The 19243-nt window shown below is 49.1% G+C and overlaps 1 protein-coding gene across 2 annotated transcripts in view; it reads right to left on the bottom strand.

Moving 5' to 3' along the window:
• The window catches only part of MTA2 (metastasis associated 1 family member 2), a 612090-nt gene that overhangs the window by 361502 nt on the left and 231345 nt on the right, over positions 1-19243 (bottom strand). The gene's annotated exons all lie outside the window — the stretch shown is intronic.

Genomic DNA, 19243 nt, shown 5'->3' with positions numbered 1-19243 from the left:
CTTGTGCATCTGCTTAGATCACATGACATACATAGATCAGTGAGCAGGATCTGGAGAAGGTGGGTTGTGATAAGGTACAGCGGCAAATAGATGTTTTAGCACCGCTTGTCCCACCTGTGAATCTGCTTTAGAGTGTGAATGCTGTAATGATGCATAAAGGTATGAATGTAACTCAAAATAGCTGCTTTGCGAAATAGGGTCTAGGAGGACACTTGCAATAAACGCTAGAGTAGCTCCTGTACCTCCAGTCGAGTGAGCTCTAGGAGTGAGAGGTAGGGTCTTTTTAGATAGTCAAATGCATACAGATGTGCTATTCACAATCATTCTGGAGATGTCATTTTTAGATATGATCACCTTCCCTACCAGGTGCTATGGAAACAGAGCTGATCTGTTTTCAGCAGAGTTAGATGGAGTTTGGAAAAAGGTTGATAGTTCAATGGATTGGTTGACATGGCAGGAACAAGTTAGTTACCTTTAACAGTTGTTCTCAAGCATGGGTCTGGCATGGATTCACATGCTCATGAATATTCCCCGTCAGGCTGGGAATCCTTGGTAAAGAAAAAAAAAATCAGTTCCACCTCTGAACTGTCTTTCTCCTAACAATCAATCACTAGACTCTGGGTCATACTGCCCCCAGCCAATGACTGCCATCTACCCAAGCCCCTCCTCTGGCAGCCATCTTCAGATTTGGTAGCACGTAAAGTGGCAGTAGAACCAAGAGAAGAGCCGCAGAGGGGCAGGCAGGAGGTTTTGCATGTGAATCCATGCCAGACCCAGGCTGCAGAACAACAGTTACAGGTAAGAAACTGGTTCCTTTTCCAGCATGGGGTCTGGCATGGATTCACATGCTCATGAATAAAGAATAGATAGCAGTACACACATGCACAACCAAAGAAGGTGGCAAGGCTCAACATTAAGCATCTCAACATTTATCATCTCTTACCTCACCAGGCTCACCTTTAAGCGAACAGGTTGCGCAGCACTGCTTGGCCGACTCTGGACTCCTCCCTGGAATCCCTGTCAACGTAGAAGAACTTTGTGAAGGTGTGCGTCGACCTCCATGTAGCAGCCCTGCAGATGTCAAGCAGGGGAACACCAGACAGGAACGCCGCAGTTGCAAAGATCGCTCTGGTCAAATGGGTTCTCAGACGCCCAGGCAACAGTCGGTTTGCCAACCGGTGACAATGGGTGATACAGCAAGAGAGCCACCTGAAATGGAAGCCTTGGAGAAGGCCTTCACATGGTTCACAGGGCCAAAGTTCACAAAGAGTTGTGATGTCTCTCTTCGTGTGGTCCACATAGAACTTCAGCGCTCTAGCCAAATCCAGCGAGTGCAAAGTCCTCCCAGCCGGCGACGGAGGCGTCGGGAAGAATACAGGTAACACCAAGGGCTTGTTTAGATGAAAGTCCGACGGCACCTTGGGCATGAAGGAGGGGTGCGTCCGTAGCACTAACCTCGTCTTGTGGAATGTCAAATAAGGTGGTTCACAAGAGAGGGCCTGGATCTCTCCCACTCGTAGTGCGGAGGTGATGGCCACAAGAAAAGCTGTTTTCCATGACAAATATTTCAGTGGCGCCGAACGCACAGGCTCAAATGGAGGACCCACGAGCCTAGTCAGCATCACATTGAGCTCCCACGCCGGGGCCGGAGCCTTCACCGGCAGGAACGAACAAAACAGTCCTTTGACAAACTCCTTGATCTATCAATGCAACCATAAGGATGATCATTCAGGAGATTCGGCACTTGGTGTTCGTTGCCCTCGCAAACAGATCGATCTGGGGCTTGCACCATCTGCGAACAGGTAATCCACTTGGTCCTGCCGAAGTTCCCACTCGTGGCAAGAGCGCAGATCCCTGCTGAGAGAGTCGGCGACTGTTCTTCACTCCTGCCAGATGAAACGGGATGAGGAACATCCCCTGGGCTACAGCCCAGTGCCAAAGGTCCCACACCTCTGGAGAGCGCCGGGGATCTGGTTTCCCCCTGCTTCCTGATGTAGAACATTGTGGTGGTGTTGTCCGTGAAGACCCGTACCACCTTGCCCTTGAGGGACGGAAGGAAGGATTGGAGGGCCCAAAGCATTGCCTGCAGCTCCAACACGTTCATGTGCAACGTCTTCTCCTCCGGTAGCCACAGGCCTCTCGCATGAAGACTTCCGGTGTGGGCTCCCCATCCTTCCAGGGAAGCGTCCATTGTGACCGTCTCCTGATGAGGTGGGGTCTAGAAATTCACACCTGCGGACAGATGTGCGCGCACTCCCCACTACCGTATCGCTCAACAGAAACTATCGTCGAGTGTGCCCACAGCCGTTGTACGTTGCCCAAGATGGCTGCTATCCTCTCCTCTGAACGAGACGCCAGGCACGCCACTGTTGAGTCAGGCTCCCAGAAACCGTGCGTCCTGCCATGGAATCAAGCAGGACTTTGATGAGTTCACTGAGAAACCCACATCCATCAGGAGTTGGACGGTCCTCGCCGTGTGTTCGAAGGCAATGTCCTTTGAGCTTGCCTGGATGAGCCAGTCCGGGTAAGGGTAGACGTGGATCACTCGTAGATGCAGCTGCACCGCCACCGGCACCAGGCACTTGGTGAAAACCCTTGGCGCAGACTTCAATCCGAAGCTAAGGGCTTTGAACTGGTAATGTTGACCTTGAACCACAAAGCATAGGAACGTGCGGTGGCCCTTGTGTATGGGGATGTGAAAATAGGCATCTTCGAAGTCCAGCGACGATAGAAAATCCCCCTTTTCCAGCTGTCCTAGCACGTGCTGACAAGTCACCATCCGAAACTTTTGAGACCTTACGTACTTGTTCAGACAGCTGAGGTCCAGGATGCGCCTCCAACAGCCGGTCTTCTTTTTGACGAGGAAGTAATGAGAGTATACTCCGGAGCCCCGGAGCCTTCTTGGGACGCACCCTTTAGCATAGCCCGCACCTCAAGCAGAAGCTGAGGGACGTGGTTTCTCTTCCGGGACACTGGTGGTATACGGGGATACTTGTGTTGAACTATAGAGTGTCCGTGGGTGAGAGCGTCCAGCACCCAACTGTCAGTGGAGATGGTCTTCCACCCCCCGACGAAGTTTGCCCACCGGGGTGCTCGGGTACGGGCCCCGACGCCACAGCCGGTTTAATCCTGGTTTGACGTCGAAGCGCTGCCTTGGGGGCCTTGGTGACGCCGCCGTCCTCCAGATTTAGCACGGCCCCTGTAGGTCTCCTGGGCCGACAAGCGTGAGGGTTGACGGTAGGACAAAGCACCTCCCCCGAATCCTTTGGAAGAACCCTGGGATTTTCCTCCGGAGGTCTGAAAGGACGGCCCTTGTTCCTGAAGCGTGCCCAAGGCACCAGCCGTCTCAGTGTAGGCCTTGATGGCCTGAAGAGACTCGTCCACAGTCTTCCTGAATAAATGTCCCTGTCGAAGGGCATGTCCAACACCTTCGACTGAACATCCTGGCTAAAATTAGTGGCCCTAAACCAACCCGTCAAAGGCAAATGCTGTTGCCCATTTGGCGGAAACCTGTAAACCTGGTCCAATGCCACCTCGCCTTCCTGTAGGATCTCCAAAGCTTGCGCCCTCTTGTCATCAGGAAGGAAGTCCAGGAGGGGAGTGATCTTGAACCAAAGCTCCCTGTGGTAATGCGCCATGATGGCGAGGGCGTTTGCGGCCTTGATGGACGTCGCTGTCGAAGTGAAAACTCTTCGCCCCATGGCATCCACTTTCTTCCCCTCACTGTCCAGGGGGGCGAGGAGGCCGTCGACTAGGAGGCGCCCGAAGATTTATTTCTTCGCCGCCGCAGAAGTCAGAGTCCAGGGACGGCTGGGACCGTAAATACTTGGGCGCAGAGTCCGGCACCCTGTATTTCTTCTCCCCCTCGTCCCAAATGGCCTCCAAGAGTGGGATCGAAAGTACGGTCTCCCTCTTCGCCTTGCGGCGCTGATAGAGGAAACCCTCTTTCTTTTTCTCCTCAGGGACAAGCTGGAACAGCTCTGAGGCCCTCACAGTGCTTAGCGTTATGTTGGGCCTCCATGGGAGGGGTGCCCTTAAAGATCTTAAAAGACCGCTCAACCTTCTGGGCAGGGGAGGCATGCTGCCGTCACTCACGCAGAGCAGGGGCCTTGGCCTGCAGCCACTCGTTGATACCCGAGTTGGTCGTTCAGCGCGGAAGGTACCATCTCCTTACAAGACGCACAGTCATCCTCCATGTGCGTTGGGTCCGAGTGCAGGCAGTAAATGCACAGGGAATGTACGTCGTCAGAAAAGACATTCCGTAGGTTGCAGCCAGGGCAAACCTTGAAGAAAGGCACCGGGTCCTTATCGGCCATGTCCACGCGGCGTAGGACTCGAAGAAGCTTTTGGAATCCTCCAATAAGAAACTCAACTAAATTCACCCTTGAGGGGCGCCGAAGAATCAGAAAATGGGTCCCCGTTTAATCGGAAGGTGGATCGATGGAGCTTGAGGCTCGATTGACCGAAAAAATAGAGTAAAACTAGGAAAATAAATAAATAAAAATTGCTAAACCCAGTAAAAGCTCGAGAGCTATAGCACGAGGACTCCCAACACCTGAACATGCAGTAAAAACCTGAAGATGGCTGCCAGAGGAGGGGCTTAGGTAGAGGGGAGTCATTGGCTGGGGGCAGTATGACCCAGAGACTAGAGATTGGTTGTTAGGAGAAAGACAGTTCAGAAGTGAAACTGATTTTTTTTCTTTACCGAGGATTCCCAGCCTGACAGGGAATATTCATGAGCATGTGAATCCATGGAAGAACTCATGCTGGAGATTTTGGAGATTCATTTTGGCGAAACCTAAGTTGAGTTCTAAGCACCATCTTGTCCTTGTGCATTACAAAGAAAGGGTCTTGTACAGATAATGTCTGTAGCTCACTGACTCATCTTATCGAGGTGATCGCTAGCAGAAAGGCAGTTTTGTTGGTTAAGTGTTTTAGGCTGGCCTTGTGTGTTAGGGAGAATTCTCAGACATGTGCAAATTGCCTCCACTTTAGAGACCCCCAGCAACTTTGTTGGATTTTGAGGACTTGATATTTTTAACATGGAACGAGTGAGACTCCTTTTCTCCCACTCAAGTATTTTAATGTGATTTCTGAACTTTGCGTTTCTTTTGGTTATGGAGTCTGACAAACTACATAGGCATCATCTTTGGCATTGGGTCACACAGCAACTTCAGTGCAGTGGCACAGGGAAGTTGTCAGATTTCCAAAAGGTTTAAATGCCTTCCCTGGAATAAACTACTGTTTCCCAGAGCAGTAACTAGGGTGCTGGAGGGGTTACCTAGTATCCCCTTTGCCTAGCTTCTCATGTTACCCTTTCCTCACTGAATGGCTGGTGGCAGTGGTTTACTTTTAACTACTGTTGTGTGCATTTACTGCAGGCTTCGTTCGCAGCTGCAGTAAAGCACCGAAGGGTGCCATTTTTGCCAAAATGGCCCCAGTCTTTTTTCACCATTTCTTTGTGGAAAGGTCCTTCTTGAGATTTACTCTGCACACCAAACCAGGTTTGGACCCTTTGTTCGCTCTGCCTTTGGTGCCTCGAGCTCCATGGTGTCTGGGGTGGGCAGGAAGTGAGGGATGTGCCCGAAACTCCCTGTGCTTAGACTCCTAGGAGACCCAAATGCACTCTGTAGTGATTCGCCGGCTGACTATCCGGGCAAGGACAGCCACCCTGCTGGGTGACTGACAGCTAGGCTGGAATGAATGGGAGAGAACTGAATAAAAGGCAAGGCTTTTGGCTTGGAAGGTAGAGTCGCCCATTGGACGAAGAAACCGAAGAAGAACTTCAAGAGGACGCCTGCTGCAACTCCTGGACCGTTGGTTTGCCCGGTGGAGCCCTGCTGCTGTGCTGAAGCTCTGAATTAGTTACGACTAGAGAAGCCCTGCAAGGACCACTTCTCTTGAGATGGTGGGACCAATCAACTCCAAAGTAAGCCACCTGGACATCCTCTCGAAGCCGTTTGTGATCCCGCTGCAGTTGCTGCTGGAAACCGAAGATCAAGAGAGAGGAACACCAGTTCGTGTGTGTTGCTTTTATGTTGGCCAAGAGCTCCAGGAAGATCCTTTGTACTCCCAGGAAGCAGGACTGACCAAGCCTGAGCCACCTCAAGAGTGTACTGGACCACAGATGCAAGCAAAGTCCATCACAAAAGCCAAGAGTCTGCAGTGGTGCTATTTGCTAAGACGCGAGGAGCTGCAACCACGAAGTGCCACTGAATAGAAGTTGGTCCTTTTCTGTCGCTGACTGTCCCGTTGCAGTGCAGGAGTCCTCCAGACGTCCTCCCTCTTGTCCCCACGATCGAGGCCCAGGAACACATGATCTGCAGAGCTGCACAGGAACAGAAGCCTGCCAAAGCCCCTTTTCTTCTAACCTAAGGTAGTGTACAATCTAAGCGAACTTCCCTCTTGTGTAACCTCACTTGTTCTCAGTTGAGACTTGTTTTATTTGCTCCTGTAGAGTTGCTATCAGCTTCTTTACCTCACAAGCCTAATCAGCTTGTGGCCCTACTTTGATTTCTCTTTTCTACAAAGACTTCTAAAACATTGTGCAAGACTTTTACTTACCTGCAAGAACTACTTCAGCTCACCTCAACTTTTGTCCAATTGACTTTGGCCTGGCCTGGCTCCCTGAATAACTCTTCTTTCCTCAGACTCTGTTTAGCCCTCCTTCCAGGAAGGGGTTAACTGTCTTTGCAATGGGGATTACCAAAAGTACTTACCTGCTTCAGAATATTTGTGAGCTCTCTCGTTTTATTCTAAATATCTTTTTCTTTGACATCCTCCTAAGTATTGCCCTAAATGCAACATTGACATATTAATGTCCACAGTGTCATAACTATTGAAGTCACCTGAGGAGGTAAAGAGTGTCTGTGTGCCATCCCAAATTATTTGCTGATTTAGGGAAACTGTATTTTGGAGTGTATTTTTGTGTTACTAGAATATTGCCCCTTCTGCTTACTCAAACTGTTAAATTAATAATTACTTAATCAAGAAACCTTTATGTAAGAGTTTATTTGAATACTTGTCACTGAATCTCTGTGCAACTCCCCTACAGCTCACACTGACCCCTCGAGAAAGGCCTGACTGCTCAACACGCTACCAACCTGTGTAGTACAGACTTATAGCAACATTTGGGTTCCTATTGCCAGGAGGTCAGGGTTGTTTTAGTGCACCCAAAGGGTACTGCATACAATCTTGCCTAACAGACACACCTTAGGGAACAGTTCAGACTGACTTCTATCAAATCCGCTCTCGCTGCATTGATTTCTAGAAAGTGCCTACTTTGGAAGTACTATAGGTTATTGGCCTATGCCGCTCACTTGGAAAACGTTTTTGCAACACTTCCTCTGGAAAGTGCACAATGTCATATTACTGTGAATTACTTCAAGTGATTTACCTGCCTACGTTACTCATTGAGAATGTATTCCTGCTAAATCGATTCTCATATAGAAAGTGCTCACTGTGATAGTACGAAATTCTGCCCATCACACAAATATTTGTCCCTGCTTGATTGACTCACTCCTTGAAAGTCACACATTCACAGTTAAACAATGCCCACTGAGAAAATACTCAGATTTACTCACTTAGAATTGATCCTTTTAGCGCAACCATCAGCTAGAATATCTCCACCCGAGATATTACTGCGTTTTATTCTGCCCGAGTAATTTCTGTGTTTATTCTGCCTGTCCCACACTTAGAAATTGTTCCAAGGGGCTGATATTACTGTGATTTATTTGCTCCACACACTAGAGATTTGATCTTGCTACATTGACTATCTAGAAACTGCCCTCTGTGACTTAGAATTGTTCCTGTCAGCTTGATTCACATCTAGAAGTGCCCTCCGAGATACTACTGTGATTTAGTTGTTCCACACAGTTAGAAATGTTCTCTTGCTGCATTGATTCTCATCTAAAAAGTACCTATGTGACAAGACATTTTTCCTGTTAGCTTGACTCGCATCTTGAATCTGCCGGTCGCTTAGAACTCCCTACTGCTACCCTCATTGGCCCTCTACCACTGCCCCGATGACCAGAATCTAGACACAGATAGTACATATTGGGCCTATACATGATCCTGTAGGTACTGCACCGACCTCCCCAGGATGGAGATCCAACTCTTGATATACCCCCCCCTCCAACCCATCCCGATCCCTAGCCTCCCTGCTCCATACCCCCACATCCCTCCCCCCTCGCAGCGCATGGCCCGCAGTCTAGCACCCAATTTGCCCCCCCCCCCTCGATTCCCCACTGGCTCACAAACCACGTCCACTCCCCCGTACTTCTAAACACCCAGACATCCACTCTCTTACGATCATCCCTCGTCAAATTCTAAAATCAGAGGAGCACTCTGGTGCACCAAACTGCCCCCTCAAGCGCTTAACCCCCTTTTCCCATCTCAGTCTAACACATCCACTCCCACTCTCCCCTTGCCATCTTGTGAACACCCCAATACCCCTCCGCCCATTCACCTCGTCCTCTATTGAACTCCCAAGCCAGGGGAGCCCTCTGGCGCTCCAAACACAAATCGTCCTCCACTTCCACTCCATCCTTATACCCTCTGAGGAACTCCCCTCCTTCTCTACCAACCTCCCATGCCGCCCACTCCATCCTACTTTTTAGCCCACTGAGGTAAACACCACCCCCCAACCAACCTCCCATACTACCTTTTCCATCCCCCCATAACCCTTACTCGACCCCGCCAATAAACTACCCCCTTTATATCCCTTACCCTCTCTGAAGGAAGCGTGCCTCACCCTTGCTAGAACAATAGCCTCGCCCTCTTACCCTGGCCACCTTGCACACCCGTATGGGACCAAATACCACAAAATGCAGAAAACGCTACTGGTACTCTCCCTCGATCCTCTACTCCTCACCACTTCTGCCTCAGCCCTCGCTTCCAGCCTCTGCCTCCCCTACCGCCCTGCACTCACCTCTCACTTCACCCAGTTTCCACCCCCTTTTTCTTGACTTCTCACCCTGTACACCCAACTCCCTTCACCCCAGATACATTCTTAATTCTGCCCATCTAAACCCACTCACACCATCCGACCCATCCACCACCCCAAACCTTTGACCCACACCTCGTCTCACATTCCTACCTCTGCCCGCCTACTCCCCCCCCCCCCCCCCCATCAACGTAACCCTCTCAGCAGACAACCAGGTACCCAGCCCCCTCTTGTACCCCCCTCAACCTGTCTCAATACCCGATTGTGCCTACCACTGCCACCACCCCACCAGACAGCCATGTCCCTCAAGTTCCCACTCTGATGAGCACCAAAAAATCCACATCCCCTCACAAAGTCACTTGCATCCTCTTTAACGCCTGCTCGATTGCAAGAAACAGGCAGCATTTTTGACCTCCTATCCTCGCACAAGCCGGGCCTCATTTTTATCATTGAAACCTGGTTCTCTGACTTTGTCCCTATAGCACACAAAGAATCCCCCCCCCCCCCCCCCCCCCCCACACCGGCTACTCGCTCATCGCCCACTATACACCATCCAGAGGTGGCGGAGTGGCAGTCCTCTTCAATCGTCATTTCTCTGTCTCACTCGTGGAATTCCAGACATGCACTGCCTCTTGTGAATCCCTTCTAGTAAAACTATCTCTACCACAGACCTTCAGCCACAGCTTCCTCCTCATCTACAGACCCCCTGGATACAACTGACATTACGCCAACAACCTCGGTTATTCAATAGTTAGCATTCAAGTAAATCACCCATCTCTTACACTCCTAGGAGACTTTAATATCTGGTTCGATATTCCCTCTAAAGCCATCACTCATCCGCTGGCTGATAGTCTTGATGCTCTCAACCTCTCAGGGGCGTAGGAGACCCATAAAATATGGGGGGTGGGGGGTGGCTTCGGGACACCTTGGGGACTTTGTTTTTTTATTTTTGTTTAGTCAAAGAACTCGACTTTTCACAAAACTAAACTAGCAGCACGTATTAGATTACATATATCACCACTGTATTAAACAAGAGAACAGAAGGAAAAAAACAGAAGAAAAGAAAAAGAAAAGCAGTTCAGAGTATAAAATCCTTCAATTTGGTGTCTCACTTCACGTAAAAATGTTCCATACTCGTCCCCAAAAGATTGGGTGTCCAACCCACCATTCCTGGCTTGTCCACAAATCTCTCAAACTTTACAACCCTCTTAACGGGGGCTTTGCTACAGACAAACCACAGAATCAAATGATCTGTCAATTATTTTGTAGTGAGTGATGATCATTAGCCTAGGTTTGGTGGGGGGGCGCTGCAACCTTTGGCTCTCCAGATGTTTTGGACTTCAAATCGCATCGGGCCCAACCAGTATAGTCCATGGGGAAGTACAGTCCATGGAGAGCGATCATGGGAGTGTTAGTCCAAAACATCTGGCTAGCCAAAAGGATGCACCCATGAGCACATAATTCCAATTCATACCCTGTGTCTTGCACGCCGGGAGTTGGTTCTTTCATCCCTTCTGCTTATGCGCGTCTCTCCTTAAATATATAAAAATATGGGGCTACCTGTGAGCCTATGCTGCGATGTATAATGCGAATGAGTACACATGCCTTTTCTATAGCGCTATAGCCTTGTACACCAAGTATGTAAACCCCCCGCCGATCCAACCCCCCCCCACCCCCCCTTCTCCAGTGCTAAATTCGGATTTCGTCTCCAACGGGACCCCGAGCTTCGGTCCCTGATCCTTCTAAACATTCCCTTCTTTGCCTCTGGATACTGTCCCACGACGTATACCCCCCACACCCCAGCACTACCCCCCTTATCTGCTCAGCTCACTTGGAGCTCTTGCCACAAACTTTACCTACATGATTTAACAGCAGGTACATTCCACAAAGTGTGCTCGATATTTGCCACAATGGGTTTCAGTTACCCAAAAGTGTACCCGCCCGACTGGGCTTGCATGGCTTTTTTATTCCCACAAGGCGCAGGTGGTTCTCTGACCCACCTCACACTGCACTTATGGTTCCTAATCCGAATTCGAGCTCTTCAGAGAAGGACTAAACAAGCTCCCCCTGGGTCAACCCCTTCCTGCGACGCACACCTCTCCTCAGCCACAGCCACCCCCTGTCTTTTCCTGTTAACAGAAATAAAACGAGGGTTCACGCCCCTCTGGTTTTTCAATTCATGAATGTCTGCCAAGTTATGACAGGCATGGTCAAACAAATGGCCCATATTATTGAACTGAATTAGCCTGCACTACTCTATTGAAAATGCCCCATGTCTCCTGATACACCCAATAGATTGCAAAGATGAAAATACCACAGCAATGGACTTGCACCCAATGTTTTGTAAGTAACCTAACTGTGCATCGTTAAAGACAATCCCAGTACAGTCTGCAAAATTATCGAACTATGAGTACTGGATCGAAAATGAACAATTCCTCCTGCCAGTGCCGACAGCACCTGAAAAGGCCCAAACAGGCTGCCCTGGTACAGCTGGACCTTTTTTGTACAGATCCTGCACTTCTATTAGAATGCTAACACTGCTATAGTCCCAGAGCAATGCAAGAGTACTTCTGAGGATAACTCATACACTTGGTATTTTATATCACCAATAGGGTACTTCTGGGGGCCGTTACATCATTACTGTCCACTTGACCGCAGAACAAATGTTGCAGTAGGATTTATGTCAGCTTTCTGCACATAGATCAATGGCACACAAATGACTTTGCCGTGAGTGCGATAAGAGACATTCAATCTGTGATATCTGCTATATAAATGGTGTATGGAACGGACCATACGGACTTCACAAAGACGTGTTATCCTGAGGTACCCATTAATACCATGAGAACTGCGCCCCCCCCACCCACTGAGGTACCCAAACCCAGCTGCCATCCTTAAAACCATTTCTCGAAGCCAAGCCCCATGGTCAGTGTGAGATAAACAAGAATTACATCTATCAAAATACATGCATTGCTCACTGTAATGGCATTTCTGATGATTGCATCTGCTTAGATTCACTTGCTGTGCATATGGTCCGACATCCAGTGGTAACTGCGGAGCATTGCATCTTGTCTTTCGGGACCAAAAAAGGTAGTCGGCATAGGCGTGTCTGTAACACTATCCCTATCGTGACGTGTAGTGTACCCAAAACCCCTCATGTGCCGAGGTCCCTCCAATTGTATTTTTTCGGACATGAGGGAGCCCCAGGCTTTTGTGAGTGAGTACATAAAGAGAGAAAGTAGTAAGACGTCCATGTTCCTACCACATGGAGCACGGAGGGCGCATGTGAATCTAAGCAGATACAATCATCAAAAATGCTATTACGGTAAGTAATGCATGTCTTCTGATGCTTGTTAATCTGCTTAGAATCACATGTTGTGCATAGAGTAGCAAGCAATACCCAGAGTTGGAGGTGGGTTGTGAGAAGGAACAGTAGTGTAAAGATGTCTTAATACTGCTTGTCCCACCTGAGAATCAGTTATAGAATGAGTGTCTAGGAAATAGTGTTTTGTAAAGGTGTGTACAGAACTCCAGGTTGCCCCTTTGCAAATGGACTCAAGGGGAACATTTGCAATGAATGCTATGGAAGCCCCAGTTCCCCGAGTAGAGTGTGCTCTCGGCTTGAAGGGCAGTTCTCTCTTAGCAAGAGCATAACAGTGTGATGCATTTGACAATCCACCTTGAGATAGCGGATTTAGAGACAGGATCCCCTTTTCTACCAGCTGCCACTGAAACGAAAAACTGGTTTGTTCTCCTCCGTGGTTTTGTTCTATCCAGGTAAAACACGACTGCCCTACGCATGTCTAGTGTGTGTAGGCTTCTTTCGGCCATGCTAGTGGGATTCTGGAAGAAAGTGGGTAGTTCAATTGAATGGTTCACATGGAACTTTGAAATTTCTTTAGGCGCAAATCTAGGATGAGTGTGCAGAACCACTTTATCTTTGTGGAGTGTAACAAAAGGGCCTAGAACTGAAAGGGCATGTAGTTCGCTAACCCTTCTGATAGAAGTGATAGCCACTAGGAAGGCTGTCTTGTAAGTAAGGTCTTTTAGACTTGCTTTATGCATTGGCTCAAAGGGATATCCCATGAGTCTGGTTAAAACCACATTTAGATCCCCATCCAGGAGCTGGGTGATAAATGGGAGGATGGATTCTCTTAACCCCTTCCATAAAAGCCTTAATAACCGGTATTCTCCACAACACTTTCTGTTGTGACGTAGTGTAGGCTGAGAGAGCAGCTAGATGGACCTTTAGGGAATTGAAGACAAGTCCTGAGTCTAACAAATGGCTTAGGTACTGCACAATGTGTGCAGGTGAGCAATCAATGGGATTGACGCCCTTGGTATTACACCATATGACAAAGTGTTTCCATTTACCGGAATAGCAGTAGCGCGTGTTAGGTCTCCTAGCTTCCCTGAGTATGTCCATGCATCTCTGAGGGAGTTGAAGGTGTCCAAACTAGGACCTCAGGAGCCAGGGAGCTAAATTCATAGTTTGCAGGCATGGGTCTCCCCTCCCCGACAACATGTTGTATTGGCAGGGTAGTTTCACAGGGGGCAAGGGGGGTATAGGAAGGGACATCTCCATTAGATGAGCAAACGGGGATTGGCGGGGCCACCAGTTTCATGCTAACTGGTTCCTTGTGCATCTCGTGCACTATCTTGTTGACCATGTATCCAGAGTCTGTTCCCCTTGGAGCGGTTCTGGCGATACCTGGAGGCGTAGTCTTGCCATTGGGCGTTCTCCTAAGTAGCGAACAGGTCCAACTCTGGGAAGCCCCATTCTGCGAAGACTGGAGACAATTTCTTCGTGTAGACGCCATTCGTATTTTAAGGGCAGTGGGAAATCTCTGCTGAGCACGTCTGCCAGAAGATCCGAGTTCCCCTGGAGTGTGTTGGGGCAACAGGAACATCTTGTGTTTGAGAGCCCACATCCAAATGTTTTGGGAGAACTTGGATAGCCCTGTAGAGTGTGTGCCCCCTTGTTTAGGTAGGACATGGCGGTGGTGCTGTCTGTCAGGACCAGAACTGTCTTCCCCTGTAGTTGTGTTTGAAAGGCGTTTAGTGCCTTGAATACTGCTAAAAGCTCTAGCAGATTTTTATGGTTGGATGCTACTTGTGTGGACCACAATCCATGAGCTGTCTGCTGAAGTAGGTGAGCCCCCCACCCCGTGAGGGATAAGTGTTGAGAGTGGCTTCCACTGCGGGGGTAGTGAAGGTCTTCCCTTTCAAGAGGTTTTCCCTCGACCACCACTGCAGAGAGAGAACGAAGGCTGGCGAGACAACTACCATATCTTCCCATTGTCCGCTGGCCTGACACCACTGACTGTTGAGCCACTCTTGCATGGGACGCATAAGCAACGACGCCTGGGGAACTAAATTAATGCATGACGCCATCATACCTAGCAAGTGCATTGCCTTGCGTAGTGTCACTTCCCGACTGGCTACATATTGAGGGATCTGAGAAAGCATGTTCTGAGCCTTCTCGTTGGAGGGGAAGACGAGACCCTCCTTTGTCTGAATCAGAGCACCTAGGAATGGTTTGGCTTGGCTGGGGTCCAAGCTGGATTTCTTCTTGTTGATGGAGACTCCCAGACTGAATAGGTCTATTGTCTTCTGTGCATTTCCTAGGCATGTCTCGTAAGAGACCCCTGTTATGAGCCAGTCGACGAGGTAAGGGTAGACAGGGTCAGATAGTCTGTGCAGGTGTGCTACTGCCAGGACTTTAGTAAACACCCTTGGCAGCGAGGCAATGCTGAAGGGGAGTTCTTTGAACTGATACAGCACTATCATGAACCTTAGGCATTTTCTGTGCGCCGGCAACCTTGAAATATGAAAGTATGCATCTTTCATGTCCAATGTTGCCATGTAATCCCCCTGCTTCAACAGTGGAATTACTTCCTTCAGGTTTACCATACAAAACTTTTGGGGTTTGACAAACTGGTTCGCTGGGCGCAAGTCTAGTACAGGGCGCAGGGTGAGGACTTTTTTGGGTACAAGTAAGTACACTGAATAAATACCCTTGTTTACCTGAAGAATAGGGACGGCTTCTATGGCGTCCTTTTCCAGAAGTGCTTCCACCTCTTGTTTCAGGATTCGCAGATGGTCTGGCGTCCGGCGTCTTGTCTTGGGCGGTCGGGCGAACTCCACGCAGTACCCGTGGGTGACCGTCTTTAGAACCCACTGGTCTGATGTAATCCCCTCCCATGCCGAAAGGAAAGATGTTCAGCACCCCCCTGAAGAGGGTGACATGGGAGGGGACCTGAATTCGTAGGTCATTTCTGACCAGAGGATGTGGCACCCCTGGAGTTTGGGCCTCTGCCTCGGCCCTTCCCACGCCACTGACCCCTAGGTGGATAGTTGGCGGGGGTGCTGGATGCTTGACCCGAGTTCCAATTGTTTCCTGTGTTGTACATGTTTTGGGTGGAACGGGATTGACCTCGAAAGGACCAGCAGGAACCACTTGCCCTCTGGGGGGAGGGTTTTTGTGCGATTTGTTGCAGGGACTTAAGAGTCTCGTGCTCTTTTTTGGCAGTCTCGAGAACCTCGTCGACTGCTCTAAGAAAGATTCGACCCTTCGATAGGTTTGTTAATAAGCGCTGCTTGGGTCTCAGGCTTGAAGCCCAAGTTTCGGAGCCAAGCGTGCAGTTTAAATAGTGTGCCTGAGCCAGGGATCTTCCTGCCGTCTCAGCTGTATCCAGAGTGTTCTTTAAAACATTTTGGTTAGCTTGCCTGCCCTCAGCCACGATGGCGAGTAATTTGGTTTTTGCGGGTTCAGGTACTTCCTGGAGACCTTCTTGTATAAGGTTCCATTGCGCATCGGCCTAACTGCCAAGCAACGTGGTGTTTGCTATGAGCATGGTAAAGGCAGCTGCCGTGGGAATACATTTACCCAAGGCATATCATCCTTTTGACTCCTTATCAGGCGGTGCCTCTCCCGTAGCAAGGGGTACACCCGCCCGTTTCCGGGTGGTGGTAACCACTAGGGAATAGGGCGAGGGGTGGCTTTTAATATATTGAGGGTCTGTAGGCAAAGGCCAAAATAATGTCTCCACCCTTGGATTTACTGCCCTGGTCTGGTGTGACAAGAGAAGGAGCCAATCTTAATGGAGTTCAGGAGAGGAATGGCTTGACTGGAGGGTTTTTTTTCCTTTAAGAATGTCCTCCACAAAATTTTGTTCAGGTATGGCTTCTTGGGTGGCGATCTGAAAGTAATCGGCTGCCTTCCTTAAGATGGCATTAAAGGCCGTCTGATCGTCTATTGGTGAAGCCTGGCAGACCAGGGTGGAAGGAGGGGAGTCCACAAACGGGAGATCTGTATCCTGATTGTGATTAGAGTATGCCCATGGCTCCGTCTCAGTATGATTAGTGTCCTCCCAGTTATCCATGGCATCCGCCTGGTCATCTGCAGTGTAGTCCTGTAGGAAGGTGGAATCTTCTTCATCATAAATGTCTTGATATATGTCCATTTGAATTTAATCTTTATGGTGGATTGAGGTGAAATGATCCCAAGAAGATTCCAAACTTCCAGGAAACCTGAAGGTTGACACAAAGAGGATCCTCCCGAGGTCTCTTGGGTGTAGGGTGCTCTGAAAGTGATACAATCCTTTCCAAGCGGTCCATGCACCCTTCAAATGTTTCCCTGGTCCATTCTGACGAAGCAGAAGGTGCAAAGGGTGGAAAATCTTCATTTTCTTGCCTTTGGCGCCTAAATGTATTACTAATAGTGCTAGACAAAGGCTCCCAGCTGTCTTCAGTCTTTGCAAGCATCGGGTGCTGTGGGGCGTCTTTAGACATGTCCGTGGCACACTCCTTGCGTTTCGAATGTTTAGGCATCAGCCCCACTGCCAAAGTAATCCGTGCAATGCTTTCGGCGATGTCCGGCGAATCAGGGCATGCCGTACGACTAGGCCGCAACAGTACATTTTTCGCCTACCGATTGACTAGGAGGCCTAGCGGTAGATTTTTGTCCTACGGGGCCGTATGGGTCGTCGGAGCATCAGTTGAGCGTGCTTCGCAGGCCAAATGTGATTTTGGAGTAGCCAGGGAGAGGGACACTAGATTGTGTGAATTACTTTTAAGCTGGCCTAAAGCTTTTGGAAGATCCTCCGTACTCCCACGAAGCAGGACTGACCAAGCCTGAGGCCCCTCATCAGAGTGCGGGACTGCAGAAGCAAGGACAGTCGACCTTGACAGCCAGGAACTGCGTTGTTGCTATTTATGGTAGCTGAAGTGCGAAACAGCTGCTGAAAGTGAAGTTTTCCAGTTTCGTGTTTTGACAGTCCAAGTGCATTCCAGGAGTCCCCCCGACGTCCTCCCTCTTGTCCCCACGACTTGAGGCCCAGGAACAGCGAGATCTGCAGAGCTGCACAGGAACAGATTTCATCAGCTGCATCTTTTCTTCTTTACCAAGGTACTGTAAAACAAGTCTAAGAACTTACCTCTTACTGTAGAAGTGCTTCTAATTTACACAACTCACGAGTAATCCACTTGTGGCCCTACATTTGATTCTTTTCATCAAAGACTCCTAGGAACTTGTGCAAAGACCTTTCCATTTACTTACCAGAAGTGCTTTATCCTATCCAAGACTTTTGCCCATTGACTTTGGCTTAGCCTATTGAATGACTCTTCTAGTGAACTTTATTTGTGATCTCTTGTGTTCTAATAACCTTTGCCTTTTAACAACTTTTAAGGAGTGTTCTGAATGCCAACAGTAAGATATTAATGTCCCCAGCACCCTTGTTACTGAAGTCACCGGTGGGTGTAGGTTGTGTCTGTAGGTTATCCCAAAAGGGTCTTGTCTGATTCAGAAACTCAGAGTGTACAGTACTGAAGTATATTTGTGTGTTGCTATTCTACTGCTCCATTATGAGGAAGGCTTTATAACTGACTGATAAATTAATAATTGCTTATGCAAGAAACCTTGTGTGTTCATTTGAATACCTGTAACTGTAAATCTTTGTGTAACTCCACTACAGCTCACATTTCTCCTCTTGAGATAAGCCTGGCTGCTCAACACGCTGCCAAAACTGTGTAGTACAAGCTTATACCAAAGGTTGGGTTGCCTATGGGCATAGTTGTTTGTAGTGTTCCCAGATGGTACTGCATTCAAACTTTGCCTAACAGGTGCGAAACAGTTTCTCAACTAGAGGGTGTGCAGCCCTTATAAGGGAAGGAGATCGTAAGGAAGGAGCAAGCGCTTCTTAATGGGCTTCAGTAGAGGAATAGCTTGATTCATCCGAGGATTTTCTTTAGAATGTCCTGAACCGCCTCATGTGTGGCGATTTGAAAGTTGTCTGCTGCCCTCTTCAGGATGGCATTAAATACCATCTGATCATCTATTGGCGATGGCTGCCTTTGTTGAGGTGAGGAAGGCAGGTCCAGACAAATAATGTCTGGGGTAGGAGTGGGTGAGAGCCAGGGCACTTAGTCAGCTGGTTGATATTGTCCCCAGTCTTGGCCCTGGTCAATTGTGTCCGGACCAAAAGGATTGTCCTCATGAATAGAAGGATCCCCATAAGTTTCTTCTGGTTCAGAGAACTCAAATACCTCCTCCTGATGTGTTTGTGTATGAACAGGCAGCTTCTGCATCTTTGGTAAAATGCGGCAGGAGTCCTCCTCCCTAGGTCTCTTGGGAGTAATGTACCTTTCGGAAAAGTCTATAAACTGGGACATCCTATCCATGTAATTTTCAAACCTCTGCCTAGTCAAGAGGGGGTCTGGAAGAGGGAAAGGCTCTTCAGAGGGGGTAGAATTACTAGCTAAAGCCTTGGAGAGGGGCTGGGATCCCTCAGAGCACTCCCTCGACGAGAGGGGGTGCTTCTTGGCCTTTCCGCTGCAGAAACAATTGCTGCGAGACTCACGTAATTTCAGCAGCTGCAAAATTGATCTCGACATGCCTGTAAGCGTTGCCGCAGTAGTCTACTCCGTCAAAGCCTTAGGAGCTGATGCGCTCTTGGATGGTGTGTCTGTACTCGTGCTTTTTTAGTGTGAACGCCTTTCTGAGTAGAATGCCCAGTCGCATGCCGAGAAGTCGGTTGCAGGGAGGGCGCTGTGCCGAAGTTTTTCGACAGGCCTGTTTGACGTATCCGTCGAGGCGGCCTTGGGGAGTTGTGTGCTTTTCCTTGAGTGGTGGTTGAGTGCCCTTGTTGCTGGGCTGTGAACTAACCATAACAATACCGGTGGCCTGTCCGTCGGGGACAGGCATCTGGGAACCGCAGGGTTCCGCCAAAAGGTTTATGGCCTCCAGATCTGAGCCATGGCTGCTGCTAGAGCCCTCGTCACTCGAAGCAAAGGTGCCAACGG

This window comes from Ambystoma mexicanum, chromosome 2p (assembly GCF_040938575.1).
Source record: "Ambystoma mexicanum isolate Mex_15411 chromosome 2p, UKY_AmexF1_1, whole genome shotgun sequence".
Lineage (NCBI taxonomy): Eukaryota > Metazoa > Chordata > Amphibia > Caudata > Ambystomatidae > Ambystoma > Ambystoma mexicanum.
Note: the sequence above shows the minus strand (reverse complement) of the source record. Positions and strands in the feature narration are given on the sequence as shown.